The following is a 15,145-nucleotide window of genomic DNA, read 5'->3' on the forward strand; positions in this document are numbered from 1 at the left end:
TTATCCAATAGCTATTGTCAAATAGCCATGCCCTCAAACAGCTTTCAATCCAGCTGAGAAGGCAGTTCACGGACATTAGTGTTCTATGTTAACAGGCAGTTACACTAGCCCAATTTTATACCCAGAAATACTAGGATTACCAGAAGTACATCCTAAGTACTGATGTCCTCACAGCCTCTACAATTATTTCTGCCTGGGATGTTTCCCCAGCCCACCTACCCCTAGCCACGTAGCACTTCCTATCATTTCTATTCCTAGTTCTTCTTCGCAAGGCTTCAAGGGGGACTTAGGTGATTCTCACCTTGGACCCTACTGGCCTTATACACACAGGCAGTTGCCTACTTTCAGATAAAATGTGTATCCCCAAAACATGTTTAACCATCAGCTTTTCAATGGAAACACACAAAAGAGGAGCAATCTCCTTCCATGCTATTGGACAAGAGTAAGCCATCCTTTCCCAAAGAGCTGAAAAGTCTAAATCCCAAATTATGATAACCAGTATCTCCTCCTCAAACAATCCCATCTTATCAAATTTTTAAAATGTGAAGAACCCCAACAGCCTTCACAGTTGCCTTCAAAAGGCAAGTACCCACATGTTGATGGAAAAGGCAGCCTCTAAATCTCCTCCCAGCAGGAATAATGGCATTCATAGAAAACGGTATGTCCAGACTCTGTTCAATAAGCATTTTGTATAATTTAACTCACTTAATTCTCATAACCATCCTATGAAGTAGGTATTATCATCATGTCCCGCCCCCGTTTTTTTCCCGCCCCCCCACCCCCACTGATGAGAAAAATGAAGCACAGGGATGTCAAAGGACTTACATGAAACTGCACCTCGTGTAATTACATGGCTGAACTAGGATTCAAGTAACGACCAACAATACAGAGAACATAGATTTAACACGGTTCTTAGGAAAACTAAAAAGAGAAAGAGAACTCCCTCTGCTGATGAATGTAGTTTCCTTTTGTCATAAATGATCACTAGGACACCACCAACCAGGGGAGCCTTGATTGAGTTACCGATCAACACAGTTTCCATAATGTTTTGTGTTTTTTTAATTGAAGTATAATCGATTTACAATATTGGGTTAGATTTAGGTGTACAGCATAGTGATTCAGTTTTTGTGTTGTTGTTGTTCTGTTCTGTGTTTTTAGATTATATTCAGCAACACTTTTAACTCTTCCACACCTCATTTTGCTCAACCCTAAGGTCGGGAGTAAACAGAAATCACGTTTAAGTTCTCTTCTAGCTCTAAATTATTACGAATTTGAGACTGATTTTTTTCGTCTAAAAACCAGTTCTCTTTGTGATGAGGTCACAAGAAACATCTACTGTTTTTTCTTTCAAAGTCACAAGAATCTCCCCAGAAGTGAGAGGTTCCAAAGCTATACAGTACTTTCAAACATTTTACAAATTTCCAATATGGATAAAAATAAATAAATTATGACAATATGAAAAAATAATTCGGCAGCAAGACACTAAGAGCTTAAAGAATATGAGAGGAAACTGTTGTTAAAATGTATTGTAAGCAATGATAAGCTACTTTCTTTATTCTAGTCATAGTCTTACTAAGTAACTTTAGGGCAGACCAAGCTGCTAATCATATATCAAGACATTACCTAAATCTGTTATCAGATTTATGCCAAAATTCACAATTCTGCAACCATGTTCCAAAGTTAAGGCACATCTACCTTAATCTAAATGCTAAGTTAAGTCAATTAAACTTCAGTAAAGTTGAAAAAATGCTCATTTCTTTCCACCTAGAAAAACAAACAAGCTTATGAAAAAGGAGCACACGCATCTGGATTAAGGAAGATTCAAAAAAAATTCCAACTAATTTTCAGTTCAGTCTCTCAGTCATGTCCAACTCGTTGTGACCCCATAGACTGCAGCATGTCAGGCTTCTCTGTCCATCATCAACTCCCGGAACTTGCTCAAACTCATGTCCATCGAGTCGGTGATGCCATCCAACCATCTCATCTGTCGTCCCCTTCTCCTCTGGCCTTCAATCTTTCCCAGCATCAGGGTCTTTTCCAATGAGTCAGTTCTTCACATCAACTGGCCAAAGTGTTGGAGTTTCAGCATCAGTCCTTCCAATGAATTTTGGTCCCAACTAATTTTGGTCCCCATCAAAATCACACTAAAAATACAGTTAAGAGATTTTTGTTTATCATAACCAACAAGGATCAAGAAGTAAAAAAACAAACAAACAACAACAACAACAACAGCATAGACAAGAGCAATAGAGTTATTGAAATATATTGTATAGAAAAAACATACAGACAAGTAGAAATTGACTTAGCAGATCCTAGAAAGCCGGATCCCAAAATGACACGGGAAAGCTGAAATCCAAACTCTATTATACCACATACTCCATGAAAGAGGTAGCCAGGCTTAATAAGGAGAGTTGGGAGAAAGCTGTTGAAAAACATTTGGATCCCTAGATTCTCTCCTCTACTTCATGAGGCTGGTCAATTACTCCTCTGTGTGGAGTAACTTCAGTCATGGTTAACTCTTTGTGACCCCATGGACTGTAGCCTTCCAGGCTCCTCTCTCCATGGTATTCTCCAGGCAAGAATACTGGGGTGGGTTACCATGCTCTCCTCCAGGGGATCTTCCCAACCCAGGGATCAAACCCATGTCTCTGAGGTCTCCTGCATTGGCAGGCAGGTTCTTTACCACTAGCACCACCTGGAAAGCCCCACTTGCTTCTCTACCATCCCTGCAAAAGAGACCGAAGTTTTGGTTCCTGAAAAGGGTTAAAACAGAGTTGCTGGACAACCAGCTAAGAGTGAGAACTCGACCTGAAACCGAGGGATTCTTTGACCATATGCACCCTGAGTGCTGAATGCAGAGACCCAGCTCTTATCCCCACAAAACTTCCACCCAGGCAAGAAGTTAGGAGACTCTTCCCTGAGGCCTCTCACCAGCTCCACAAGAAAAACCTAAAGACACTGACTTAGGCTGGGGGGTGGGGGTTGGGGGTAGGGAATAAGAAAGGTCCCATCCAGACAACCCTTCAGTAAAGCTCCAAGCCCATAAGCCCTAGTGGTGAGCTCAGACAGAGTTCAAGTCATTCTTTTAGATCCTCACATTTAAGAGCAGACAGCCAAGGACTACCAAATATTCAGGGAACTCGAACCAGAACAGCAGTTTTGAAAATTTTTTTCCTTCCTGTACAGCCTATTTTCTCCAAATAGCTGTTTTCTGTGTGTCTGTTTTAAGTCTCCATAATTAATATCCCTAGAGCAATAAGAAAATATATTGCATCTATAAGAACAGAATACTGTATATATACATGAAACATTCAAATAACAATGCCCCAAACAAGTCCCCATAACAGGATTGGGAAATAAAGTTGAGATAATCTCTGAGAAAGGCAAGCAAAGTAACAGATACAGGAAACAAAACGAGAATGACAGCGCGCCCAGGACGCCAGAGCACCTCCTCATGGCGGCCGCGCCTCCATGGCGGCCGCACCACTGTGTGGTGTTTAGCGGGAAGGCGTGTGGGAAAGGGCGACAGAGGCCTGGGGGGCGACAGAGGCCTGGGGGGCGACAGGGCGGCCGCTGTGGGCCGCACTCTCCAGCGGCATCAGCGACCCAGAGTGTCCCGTCAGTGTTGGCCTGAGGAAGAGGCGGTGGCGGCGGTTGGCGACGACCCAGCGTGTTTGAACCAGGACCGGGCCGAGGAGGGCTCTCCGTCCACAGAAATGAGTCGTCAGACAGCAACAGCGTTACCTACTGGAACCTCCCAGACTGGCACAACTTCGTGCAACAGTGAATGGGCGAGTCTCTTTCAGTGTCCAATCTGCTTTGACTATGTGTTACCACCCATTCTTCAGTGTCACAGTGGCCATCTTGTTTGGAGCAACTGTCGCCCAAAGATCTCCCGTTGTCCAACTTGCCGCGACCCATTGAGATCCATTCGCAACTTGGCTATGGAGAAAGTGGCCGATTCAGTCCTTTTCCCTTGTAAATATGCATCTTCCGGATGTGAAATAACTTTGACACACACAGAAAAAGCAGACCACGAAGAGTTCTGTGAGTTTAGGCCTTACTCCTGTCCGTGCCCTGGTGCTTCCTGTAAATGGCAAGGCTCTTTGGATGCTGTAATACCGCATCTGATGCATCAGCATGAATCCATCACAACCCTGCAGGGAGAGGACATAGTTTTTCCTTGCAACAGACATTAATCTTCCTGGTGCTGTTGACTGGGTGATGATGCAGTCCTGTTTTGGTTTTCACTTCATATTAGTCTTGGAGAAACAGGAAAAATATGTTGCTCACCAGCAATTCTTTGCGATTGTACAGCTGATAGGAACACGCAAACAGGTTGAAGACTTTGCTTATCGACTTGAACTAAACGGTCCGAGGCGGCGGCTGACTTGGGAAGCCACGCCTCGATCTATTCACGAGGAAATTGCAACAGCCATTACGAATAGCGACTGCCTAGTCTTTGACACCAGAGTTGCACAGTTTTTTGCAGAAAATGGCAATTTAGGCATCAATGTAACTATTTCCATGTGTTGAAATGGCAATCAAACATTTTCTGGCCAGTGTTTAAAACCATCACATTCGATTTCAGAGAATAAGGCACCTGTCTGCCTACCAATCAGAAATTTTTGGTAGGTGGAAGCTAGACACATGATGGTAAATAAAAGGAAAGGCCATTAAATAAATGTAATAACATGCAATATATTTAATGTCATAAATGTAATAACACTAATATATTTAAAAATAAGTCAACAGTAAGCCACTGAAATATATATATATATACATATATATATATACACACACCCAAGATGGGCATCTTTTATATTAAGAAAGGAAGCACTGTAAAATAATTCTGAATTTGTGTTTGTTGTAGATTGAGTATATTGTAGAAAAATACTGGGTTCTTGTTTTTTGTGTGCGTGCGTGTGTGTGTGTGTGTGTGTATGTGTGTGCATGTTTGGATTTTTTTTCCCTTTAACTGAAAAGCCATGTTGAGTGGTCTTAGACCACTGCTTTTCCCCTATGTGAGTCAATAAATAGTCCTGCTGCTGTGTGTATATTTTTGTGTGTGTGTATTTGCTAATTTTTATTAATTCTAGTTTTTCATTAAATAAATTTGACTTTCTTTTCTGTAATTTAGGGTTTTTCTCACTTTTTTTGTACCTTTTAAAGTTAGTGTCTTATTGATATGCATAACTGTTGATGGTAAAATTTATACATGTGTTTGATACACATTTTCCCCCATTAATCAGTTTATTAGAAATATTTTAAATTCAACTATTTTGTGAAGATATGGGTTTCAGAAAGCAAAGGTAATATTGGAAGAACCATCAGGAGCTATTTAAAGCAGCTATAAAATGGCCTCCCTCTCTTCTCCAGTTGAGTCATACCTTCAAACTTATTCTTTATCAAGCTAGAGAGTACTGATTTTTTTTTTACTGAGGAAAAAATATCAGGCTCCCCCTCCCCCCACATATCTTGGACAAATCACATATGTTTAAAATTTGTTCTTGTATTTATTGGTTTTGCAAAAGAAGGCATCGTCTCACACAGTATATGTAATTAAAAGCAAACCATTGGTTTAAAAAAGGGCAATTTGCAAAAAAATGTTTTTGGTCTTTTATAATTCTCATTAAAAGAATATCTGGCCAATTAAAAAAAAAAAGAATTACAGAACTAGTTCAGATGCTCTAACAGCCAAACAATAATAGAATTACAGAAAGAGGAAAAAGGAAAAAAAATAAAAATATAGAGGATGTTGTACAGCAGAAACATAACACTGTAAAGCAACTATATTTCAATAAAACTTGATTTTAAAAAAAGGAGAGAGGAAAGGCAAAGAATTAATTCACATAAATTTTCCAGAACTGAAAGACATGTTGCCTGATTGAAAAAGCCTGTCTAGAACCAGCACAATGCAGGAAAATAGACCCACACCAAGCAACCTGACCATGAATTTCAGAAGGCCAAGAACAAACAGAAGAGTTCACAAGCTTTCAACGAGGAGAAATAAACAGTCCAGTGCAAAGGATGACAGATCAGAAGGCTTCAGATTTCTCTAGACCAACAATGAAAGCAAGGAGGCAACAGAGCAGGAATAGAAGTGTCAATCGAAGCAAGGATACAATAAAGAATTTCCATCCCTGCACAGTTTCCAGAAATTGACCTCATAGGCATCGTTTCTCAAGGGGACATGGGCGATGATATAAAAAATAAGGAGAAAATATGGGACACAAGAAGAAAGATCCAACACAGCAAAGACAACCTCCAGGATAAGAGTGAAGAGAGATCTCAAGATGACAGGTGTACTTCAGACACGGCATGGCCAGGGCAGAGTGGAGCAGCAGCTCGGGTTCAGACATGGCATGGCCAGGGCAGAGTGGAGCAGCAGCTCAGGTTCAGACATGGCATGGCCAGGGCAGAGTGGAGCAGCAGCTCGGGTTCAGACATGGCATGGCCAGGGCACAGTGGAGCAGCAGCTCAGGTTCAGACACGGCATGGCCAGGGCAGAGTGGAGCAGCAGCTCAGGTTCAGACACGGCATGGCCAGGGCAGAGTGGAGCAGCAGCTCAGGTCACAGGGGTGTGGACTGCAGTCAACACAAGATGCTTCCTGCTACTAGACCCTCTTTCTAACTAAAGGAGAGAATTCCTAGGTGAGCTGGCCCAGATTCTCACCTGGGCTTGTTTATCTCAGGGCGCTGATGAAGTGCCTATTCTCTACTCCCCTCCATACCCACAAAAGTATTCTGCTTGGACCTACTTCTGAGAGCAGGAGCAAAGCCATGGCGGGCTTCAAATCAAAAATAAGCAGCAGTCACAGAGCAATTAAGCTGGGCTACAACTACTGGGCCCATGCACCTAGAGTCCACGCCCCACAACAAGAGAAGTCACCATGATGAGAAGCCCACACACCGCAACTAGAGAGTACAGCCTGCTCACCACAACAAGAAAGCCTGCACACAGCAGCAAACACTCAGCACAGCCAAAAAGTAATAGGGAGCAGACTTGTGGACACAGTAGGGGAATGAGAGGGCGGGACAAATGGACAAGTAGCACGGGAACATATGCATTACTATATATAAAATAGATAGCCAAGGGGGATTTTGCTGCATGACTCAGGGAGCTCAAACAGGTGCTCTGTGACAACCTAGACAGGTGGGATGGGGTGGGAGGTGGGAGGGAGGTTTAAGAGGGAGGGGATATATGTATACCTATGGCTGATTCATGTTGATATATAGCAGAAACCAACACAATATTGTAAAGTAATTATCCTTCGATAAAAAAAATAAATTACAAAAAAAAGCAGTAGTCTACTCCCCTAACTTAGCTGATTATTCAGCAACTAGTCCGAACTACAGTCCTGGCAAATGCTACACGACCCGCTTACAATCTTGCCCTCTGACAACCCCAGAAGGGGCTCCAGTGAATTCATCAGACTGTGACCCAGAAACTGGTTATCTTTTCAGAGCTTTTCCAGAGGTAACATTATCCTTTCCCTTCACAAGTAGGGGTGGGCTTGCTACTCAGCTCTTTAAAACTATATGTTATTTATGAATATGCACAGGAGGTGGGAAAAACTATAAAGAGAAGCAAGGGAATAATTAACACAAATGCAAGGGAGAAAGCCAATTTCAACCAGGGAGGAACACACAGAGACTTTTTTTTTTTAATTTAAATTTATTTATTTTAATTGGAGGCTAATTACTTTACAATATTGTATTGGTTTTGCCATACATCAACATGAATCCACCACAGGTGTACACGTGTCCCCCATCCTGAACCCCCCTCACACCTCCCTCCCCATCCCATCCCTCTGGGTCATCCCAGTGCACCAGCCCCAAGCATCCTGTATCCTGCATAGAACCTGGACTGGCGATTCGTTTCATATATGATATTATACATGTTTCAATGCCATTCTCCCAAATCATCCCACCCGCTCCCTCTCCCACAGAGTCCAAAAGACTGTTCTATACATCTGTGTCTCTTTTGCTGTCTCGCATACAGGGTTATCGTTACCATCTTTCTAAATTCCATATATATGCATTAGTATACTGTATTGGTGTTTTTCTTTCTGGCTTACTTCACTCTGTATAATAGGCTCCAGTTTCATCCACCTCATTAGAACTGATTCAAATGTATTCTTTTTAATGGCTGAGTAATACTCCATTGGGTATATGTACCACTGCTTTCTTATCCATTCATCTGCTGATGGACATCTAGCTTGCTTCCATGTCCTGGCTATTATAAACAGTGCTGCGATGAACATTGGGGTACACGTGTCTCTTTCCCTTCTGGTTTCCTCAGTGTGTATGCCCAGCAGTGGGATTGCTGGGTCACAGGCAGTTCTATTTCCAGTTTTTTAAGGAATCTCCACACTGTTCTCCATAGTAGCTGTACTAGTTTGCATTCCCACCAACAGTGTAAGAGGGTTCCCTTTTCTCTACACCCTTTCCAGCATTTATTGCTTGTAGACTTTTGGATCACAGCCATTCTGACTGGCGTGAAATGGTACCTCATTGTGGTTTTGATTTGCATTTCTCCACACAGAGACTTCTAATGTGCCAGTAATATTTGTTACTCAATCTTGATAGGTAGATATCCACATACATCACCTTTTGTTTATTTTTCAATATACATATATGTATTAGAATATTCTTCTTTATGGTGATACATTCTATAATATTTTAAGTGGTAAGTGAATTCTATTTAAATCAGTGATATTGTTTTAGTATATTAAAACACTAAAGAGACCCAAAATTTTTATTAAAATTTTTATGCTTGTAAATGTGAAATGTTATATGAAATGGGCAAACTCTATGTCACTCACCCAAGCTAACAGAATAAGAATTAGAGAATACAAATAATGCTATAATTTTTAAAGTTGAATCCATAATTTAAAATATTCCTACAAAGAAACTTAGGGCCTAAATATTTTACCAGTGAATTCCACCAAACATTTATGAAAGGAATAATTCCAGTCTTACACAATCTCTTCTAAAGAATGGAAAAAGAGGTACCTTGAAGGAGTAATATCATATGACATCCCTTATATGTGGAATCTAAAAAAAGATACAAAAATTTCCAACCATTATCACTGCTTCTATTCAAGATTAAACTGGAGTTCCTAACCAATATACAAGAGGAGAAAAATAAAAGGATGGTAAAGAAATCCATAAAACAAAGTATTCACAGGTGATAAAGATTTTGCACTTAGAAAAAAACAGAAGCTTTTACGATAAATTATTAAAATTAACAAAAGAAAAAGTAAGATTACTAGATATAAAATTCATGTGCAGAAAATGACTAGAAACAATTTCTTAAAAGATACCAATTCAAAACAGCATCAAGAAAACTCAATATCCTAAGAATAAATATAGTAAAAATATATAAGGCCTCTATATAGAAAACTGTAAAATAGCATTCAAATAAGTTGGAATAATAATAAATAATAATTAAAAATGCCATCTTTACAGACCAGAAGACCCACCATTGTAAAGACATCAATTCTTCCCAAAAAGCCAATAATAAAACAATCTTAAAGAAGAACAAGGTGTAAGAACCAAGAGAATCAGATAGCAAGAGTTACTATGCTGCTAAGTCACTTCAGTCGTGTCCAACTCTGTGCGACCCCATAGACGGCAGCCCACCAGGCTCCCCCGTCCCTGGGATTCTCCAGGCAAGAACACTGGAGTGGGTTGCCATTTCCTTCTCCAATGCATGAAAGTGAAAAGTGAAAGTGAAGTCGCTCAGTCGTGTCTGACCCTCAGTGACCCCATGGACTGCAGCCTTTCAGGCTCCTTGGTCCATGGGATTGTCCAGGCAAGAGTACTTGGGTGGGGTTCCATAAAGTACAATAATTAAGACAGTGTTGCATTAGCTCAAGGATACACAAAACAGAATAAAAGCTTCAAAGTAGACCACACACATACAGACATTTTTACAAAAATGGCACCACAGAGCAGTGGGAAAAGGATGGTCTCTGATAAACTAGGCTAAGTACTTAGATGTCCATATGGACAAATGAAATTTGACTCCTATGTCATATCACAAACAAAATGAATCAATTCTAGGTGACTCAAGATCTGAAAACAAAATACTAAAACTTTCTGAAAATAAAATGGGAGAATAAAAAAGCACCAGCTATAAATGCAGCACTGGTTTTGTAATCTATGGGACCCCTTAAAATCATAAACAGCAACAACAGAGCATTAAATAAAGTGTGGGGCTCTAATGAGCACAGGCCCCATGTGTCTGCACAGATCACATGCCGATGAAGCTGGCCCTCCAAGAAGCTAAAAGACTAGTAAACTGGACTACATAAAAACTAAGGACTCTAGTTCATTGAATGACACTCTTCTTTTTCAACTGCTCCATACCCTTTTATTACAACCCTGTCCCCATGTTCCAGAATGAATAGCTATTTAACATACACACCACTGAATATTCATTGGAAGGCTTGATGCTGAAGCTGAAGCCACCGGATGCAAAGAGCCGACACATTGGAAAAGACCCTGATGCTGGGAAGGATTCAAGGGAGGAGAAGAAGTGGATGACAGAAGATGAGATGGTTGGATGGCATCACCGACTCAAAGGACATGAGTTTGAGCAAATTCCGAGAGATGATGAAGGTCAGGGAGGCCTGGTGTGCTGTGGTCCATGGGGTCTCAAAGAGTCAGACTCAACACACACCACTCCTAAAATTGATCTTAACATTCCCATTTCTTTCTCAGTATATTAAAACAAAAGGGGGAAAAAAAGCTTTGAAAAAAATCACCAGGTTTAGTATACCCCAGGAAGAGCAACTTGACTAAACAACAGGAAACAAAACATGTCAGGAATCTGACCCTATACACAAAGTAGCAGGTGAGATTCCAGAGAGGAAAGAATGACTCCCAGCAGAACATACATAGATTCCTTCTAAACAACACTCTTGAGAGTGAAAATGCTAACCAGAAAAGTGGGAGAAGGTATTTGCATCACATACATCTGACAAAGACTCATATTCAGAATACATAAAGAAGTCCTACAAATCTATAAGAAAAAGGAGACAATCTTTCTTAGAGACAAATAGTAAAAGAGGTGCTGAACCACATTAGTAATCAGCAAAATTAGAACAAAAATCATGCAGCCACTAAAACACTCACTAGAATAGTTAAAATTTAAAGGATTGACAACATCAACACCAACTGTCGGCAACTCCAAATCTTTCTTATCCTGTTGTTTTTCCCCATAGCACTTATTACTTTAACACCTTGTTGGTGGTTTAGTCACTAAGTTGTGTTCGACTCTTGCGACCCCATGGACTGTGTAGCCCACTAAGTTCCTCTGTCCATGGGATTTTAAAGGCAAGAATACTGGAGCGGGTAGACATTTCCTTTTCCAGGGGATCTTTCTGACACAGGGATTGAACCCGGGTCTCCTGCACTGCAGGCAGATTCTTCACCACCTGAGCTACCAGGGAAGCCCTAACACCTTCTTACATACATATAAAAAAGGATTGACTGATTCTCAGTAAGCCTGTGACCGAACTAAGTCAAGGAAAGTGAACTATGGGACTTTCTGGAATTATGGAAAAAGATCTGTTCTTTTGATAAGTTTGCTGTGTTGGAGCTGCTGTTGGTCATTTGGGTATTATCTAATACAGAGGAAAGCACAGCTAAGAGATGAAGACATATTTTTAAATATGCTCTTTGAGCACGTGTATCTGATTTAGCTACACCTGAAGGCACAGCCCTGGACTTTTAATTAGGTAAGTCCATCAGTTTCCAATATTGCTTAAATAATGAGTTTCTGTACCCACAACTGAAAGGAGATTCATCACTGCCATGAGATGGTAACAACAAAAAAATGGTAGACTGAAATATAGTGCATTAATCATTCAAAATTATGTTTATGAATAATTTATGACAATGGCACCAGTTTACGGAATGTCACACGAAAAAGGCAGAATACAGAAATATTATACAGTACACTGATTTTGGAAAAACTTCATATTAAAAACTTCATATTTTTATTCAAATAGAATAAAAATTCAAAAATTTAAGAGACCATCTTTAGAAAATTATTTTTTCCTCTTTTTTTCACACTTCTGTATTTTCCAAAGTTCCTTTAATTTATTTAAACAGTTTTTATTGAGATATAATTGACATACCATAAAATATTCACCCTTTTCAACTGTACAGTTTAATGATTTTTAGTATATTCACAAAATTGTGTACTATCTAACAGCACAACATTTTCATCACTCCAACAAAAAAGCCTTGCCATCGGCAGTCACTTCCTGTTCTCCCAAACTGCCAGCCTTAGCAATGACTAATTTATTTTCTATTTCTATGGATCTGTCTATTCTGAACATTTCAAATGGAATCATAAAGTATGTGGACTTTTGTGTCTGCTTCTTTCACTAAGCATGTTTTCAAGGGTCATCCATGTTGTAACATGAATTAGTAACTTCATTCCTGTTTATGGCTGAATAATATTCCAACATATGGGTTTATCACATTTGGTTATCCATTCATCCACTAACTAACATTTGCATTGTTTCCACTTTGGGGCTATGATAAAAAAAAAAAAAAAAAGTTGCTATGAACATTCATGTACCAATTTTCATGGGGATATACATCTCCAGTTCTGTTGGGGAAATACCTGGGAGTAGATAGATGGTTGAGTGCATTACTTTTATAATTTTTTAAAAAGCAAAGGGAATTGCTTCTTAATGGAAATGTTGAATGTCAGTGACACCAAGGTTAGGGTCACACAAATTCCTTCTCTTGCCAGAGACGACAAGGTACTACTGCAGAGAAGATAACCACAGACAGAGAAGAACAATGACCACTCCTACTTGACAAAAGTCTCTACCAGGCATTTATGATAGCAAGATTTAATTATAATAATCATAATAATCAAGATGCCAGGGCTGACGCACTAATAAAATGAATCTCTAAGCTGCCTAAAATTCCTGTACTTACTGACCAGGCTAAAAATAAAGACAATATTTCCAAGACTCTCCTGGTGGTCCAGTAGTTAAGAATCCACTTTGCAATGCAGGGGACATAGGTTCAATTCCTATTCTGAGAATGAAGATCCCACATGTCACAGCAACTAACTGAACCAGCTACAACTACTGAAACGGCCACAGCGGCTGAACCCACACACCACAACTAGAGAGCCATGTGCCGCAGCTACTGAAGTCCACATGCCACAGCTAGGGGGTCCGTACCCTGCAATGAAAGACCTGCATGACGTAACAAAGATCCTGTGTGCCACAGCTAAGACCCAGTGCTGCCAAATAAGTAAATAAATAGAGTGATTCTTTAAAAAAAGAAAACACTATTTTCATATATATGCTTTTCATAGTTTTCCGGTTTTCACCAGATTTTATCACTGGAGTGATAGCACCTTTCACAAATTCAACCAGCATAATTTAAACATTTAATGCACCAATGCAAAAAACTGTAGAACTAGGCAAGGCCGATCACTAAGGTGGCCTCCCTTCTGCTTTCAGGAAAAATAGTCAAACCATGGGATAAGCAAACTGCTTAAAAATCTGAACATCAGAGTCAAACTCCTGGCCAAATAGTCATCTTATTCTTCCCATCATCTTAATGTCTTTGGGTGGATTTTCCTGCACACCACATGCATTTGTTCCATAATCCACCTGGCCAAGAAAAGATATTTTATATCACATGAAAACAATGCTAAAGCAGTATTTCTAATAAACCTGAAACTCTATATTACATGCTTTGCATGTTAAAAATTTCTTATTGCTCCAACAGTAATCCAGTATCAATCTAGTGGCTAAGAAAAAAAGTAGAACACTCTTATGTCACAATTTATGGTATAAAGAGTGAATTTTTAGGATATCTATCTTCAAATTCCATCTCAGCCACTAGACAAATTACTTAAACTTTCTGAATCTCAATTTCCCAATAAAATGTGCATAAAAACAATAAAATGTGCCTAAATGGGCTTTCCAGGTGTCTCAGTGGTAAAGAATCTGCCTGCCACGACACAGGAGAAACAGATTTGATACCTGGGTCAGGAAGATCCCCTGGAGGAGGAAACGGCAACCCACTCCAGTATTCTTACCTGGAGAACCCCCTGGACAGAGGAGCCTTGGAGGGCTACAATCCATGGGGTCACAAAGAGTCAGACATGACTAAGCACACATGCAAAGACAATATACTTTCAGAATTGCTACGAGAGATAAAACCAACAGTTTGGCATAAAACACATACTTATGAATAATAACTGCTGCTACTATTCTTATTATTAATTATATCATTAATATTAAAGTGCTTATACTATGGTTACCTTTAGATGACTGGTAAAATATAAGGGAAAAATCTGCTGTTCTGGAAGGCAAATACTGATCCTGCTCTTATTCTCACCCCAATGTGAAAATAAAGGGATGTTACCATAAGACTTGGTGTAGAAAATCAAAAAGTCTAAGTGCTTGTGTTAGAAATAAAAATGGTCTAGTCATTTTGGCTCATAATCCATACCTATGATTATTTCAAAATTAATATATCCCCTTTCATGTATCAACAGGAAAAACCCATTTTAATAAAAGATTTAAATTGTTTTATTCTATGGCATGTTGCTGCTGCTGCTGCGAAAGTCATGTCCAACTCTGTGCAACCCCATGGACTGCAGCCTACCAGGCTTCTCCGTCCGTGGGATTCTCCAGGCAAGAACACTGCAGTGGGTTGCCATTTCCTTCTCCAATGCATGAAAGTGGAAAGTGAAAGTGAAAGTGAAGTCGCTCAGTCGTGTCCAACTCTTAGCGATCCCATGGACTGCAGCCTACCAGGCTCCTCCATCCATGGGATTTTGCAGGAAACAGTACTGGAGTGGGGTGCCATTGCCTTCTCCCCTATGGCATGTTATGAAAGGGAAAAAACCACTTACGGAAAGAATCATAAGCACTGAATCTATATGGAGAGAAAAATAGGGATTATCTGGACTCCTGCACATTAAATATAAACAATGCTGTATTTGAATGAATCACTGACAGTCACTACTAAAATGAAAGTTCAGTGACTAATTATATACATCTATTTATCTGTTATTAGCTAACTTTGAGGAAAGAGGACAAATGTACAACTACTGAACTCAGGCATTCAGTCACTAAACACCAAATCT

The 15,145-nt window shown here is 39.8% G+C and overlaps 1 protein-coding gene and 1 pseudogene across 29 annotated transcripts in view; one reads left to right on the plus strand and one right to left on the minus strand.

The window, feature by feature from the left end:
- Positions 1-15,145, minus strand: part of TBC1D30 (TBC1 domain family member 30) — a 292,159-nt gene that overhangs the window by 251,957 nt on the left and 25,057 nt on the right. The window lies entirely within an intron of this gene.
- On the plus strand, positions 1,048-5,135 carry LOC147371916 (E3 ubiquitin-protein ligase SIAH1-like; annotated as a pseudogene). The gene has a single exon (XR_015163845.1). The product of XR_015163845.1 is annotated as an E3 ubiquitin-protein ligase SIAH1-like (transcript).

Source organism: Bos grunniens, chromosome 5, assembly GCF_055505025.1.
Source record: "Bos grunniens cultivar Pamir isolate PY7600 chromosome 5, Bosgru_T2T1.0, whole genome shotgun sequence".
NCBI classification, from domain to species: Eukaryota; Metazoa; Chordata; class Mammalia; order Artiodactyla; family Bovidae; genus Bos; species Bos grunniens.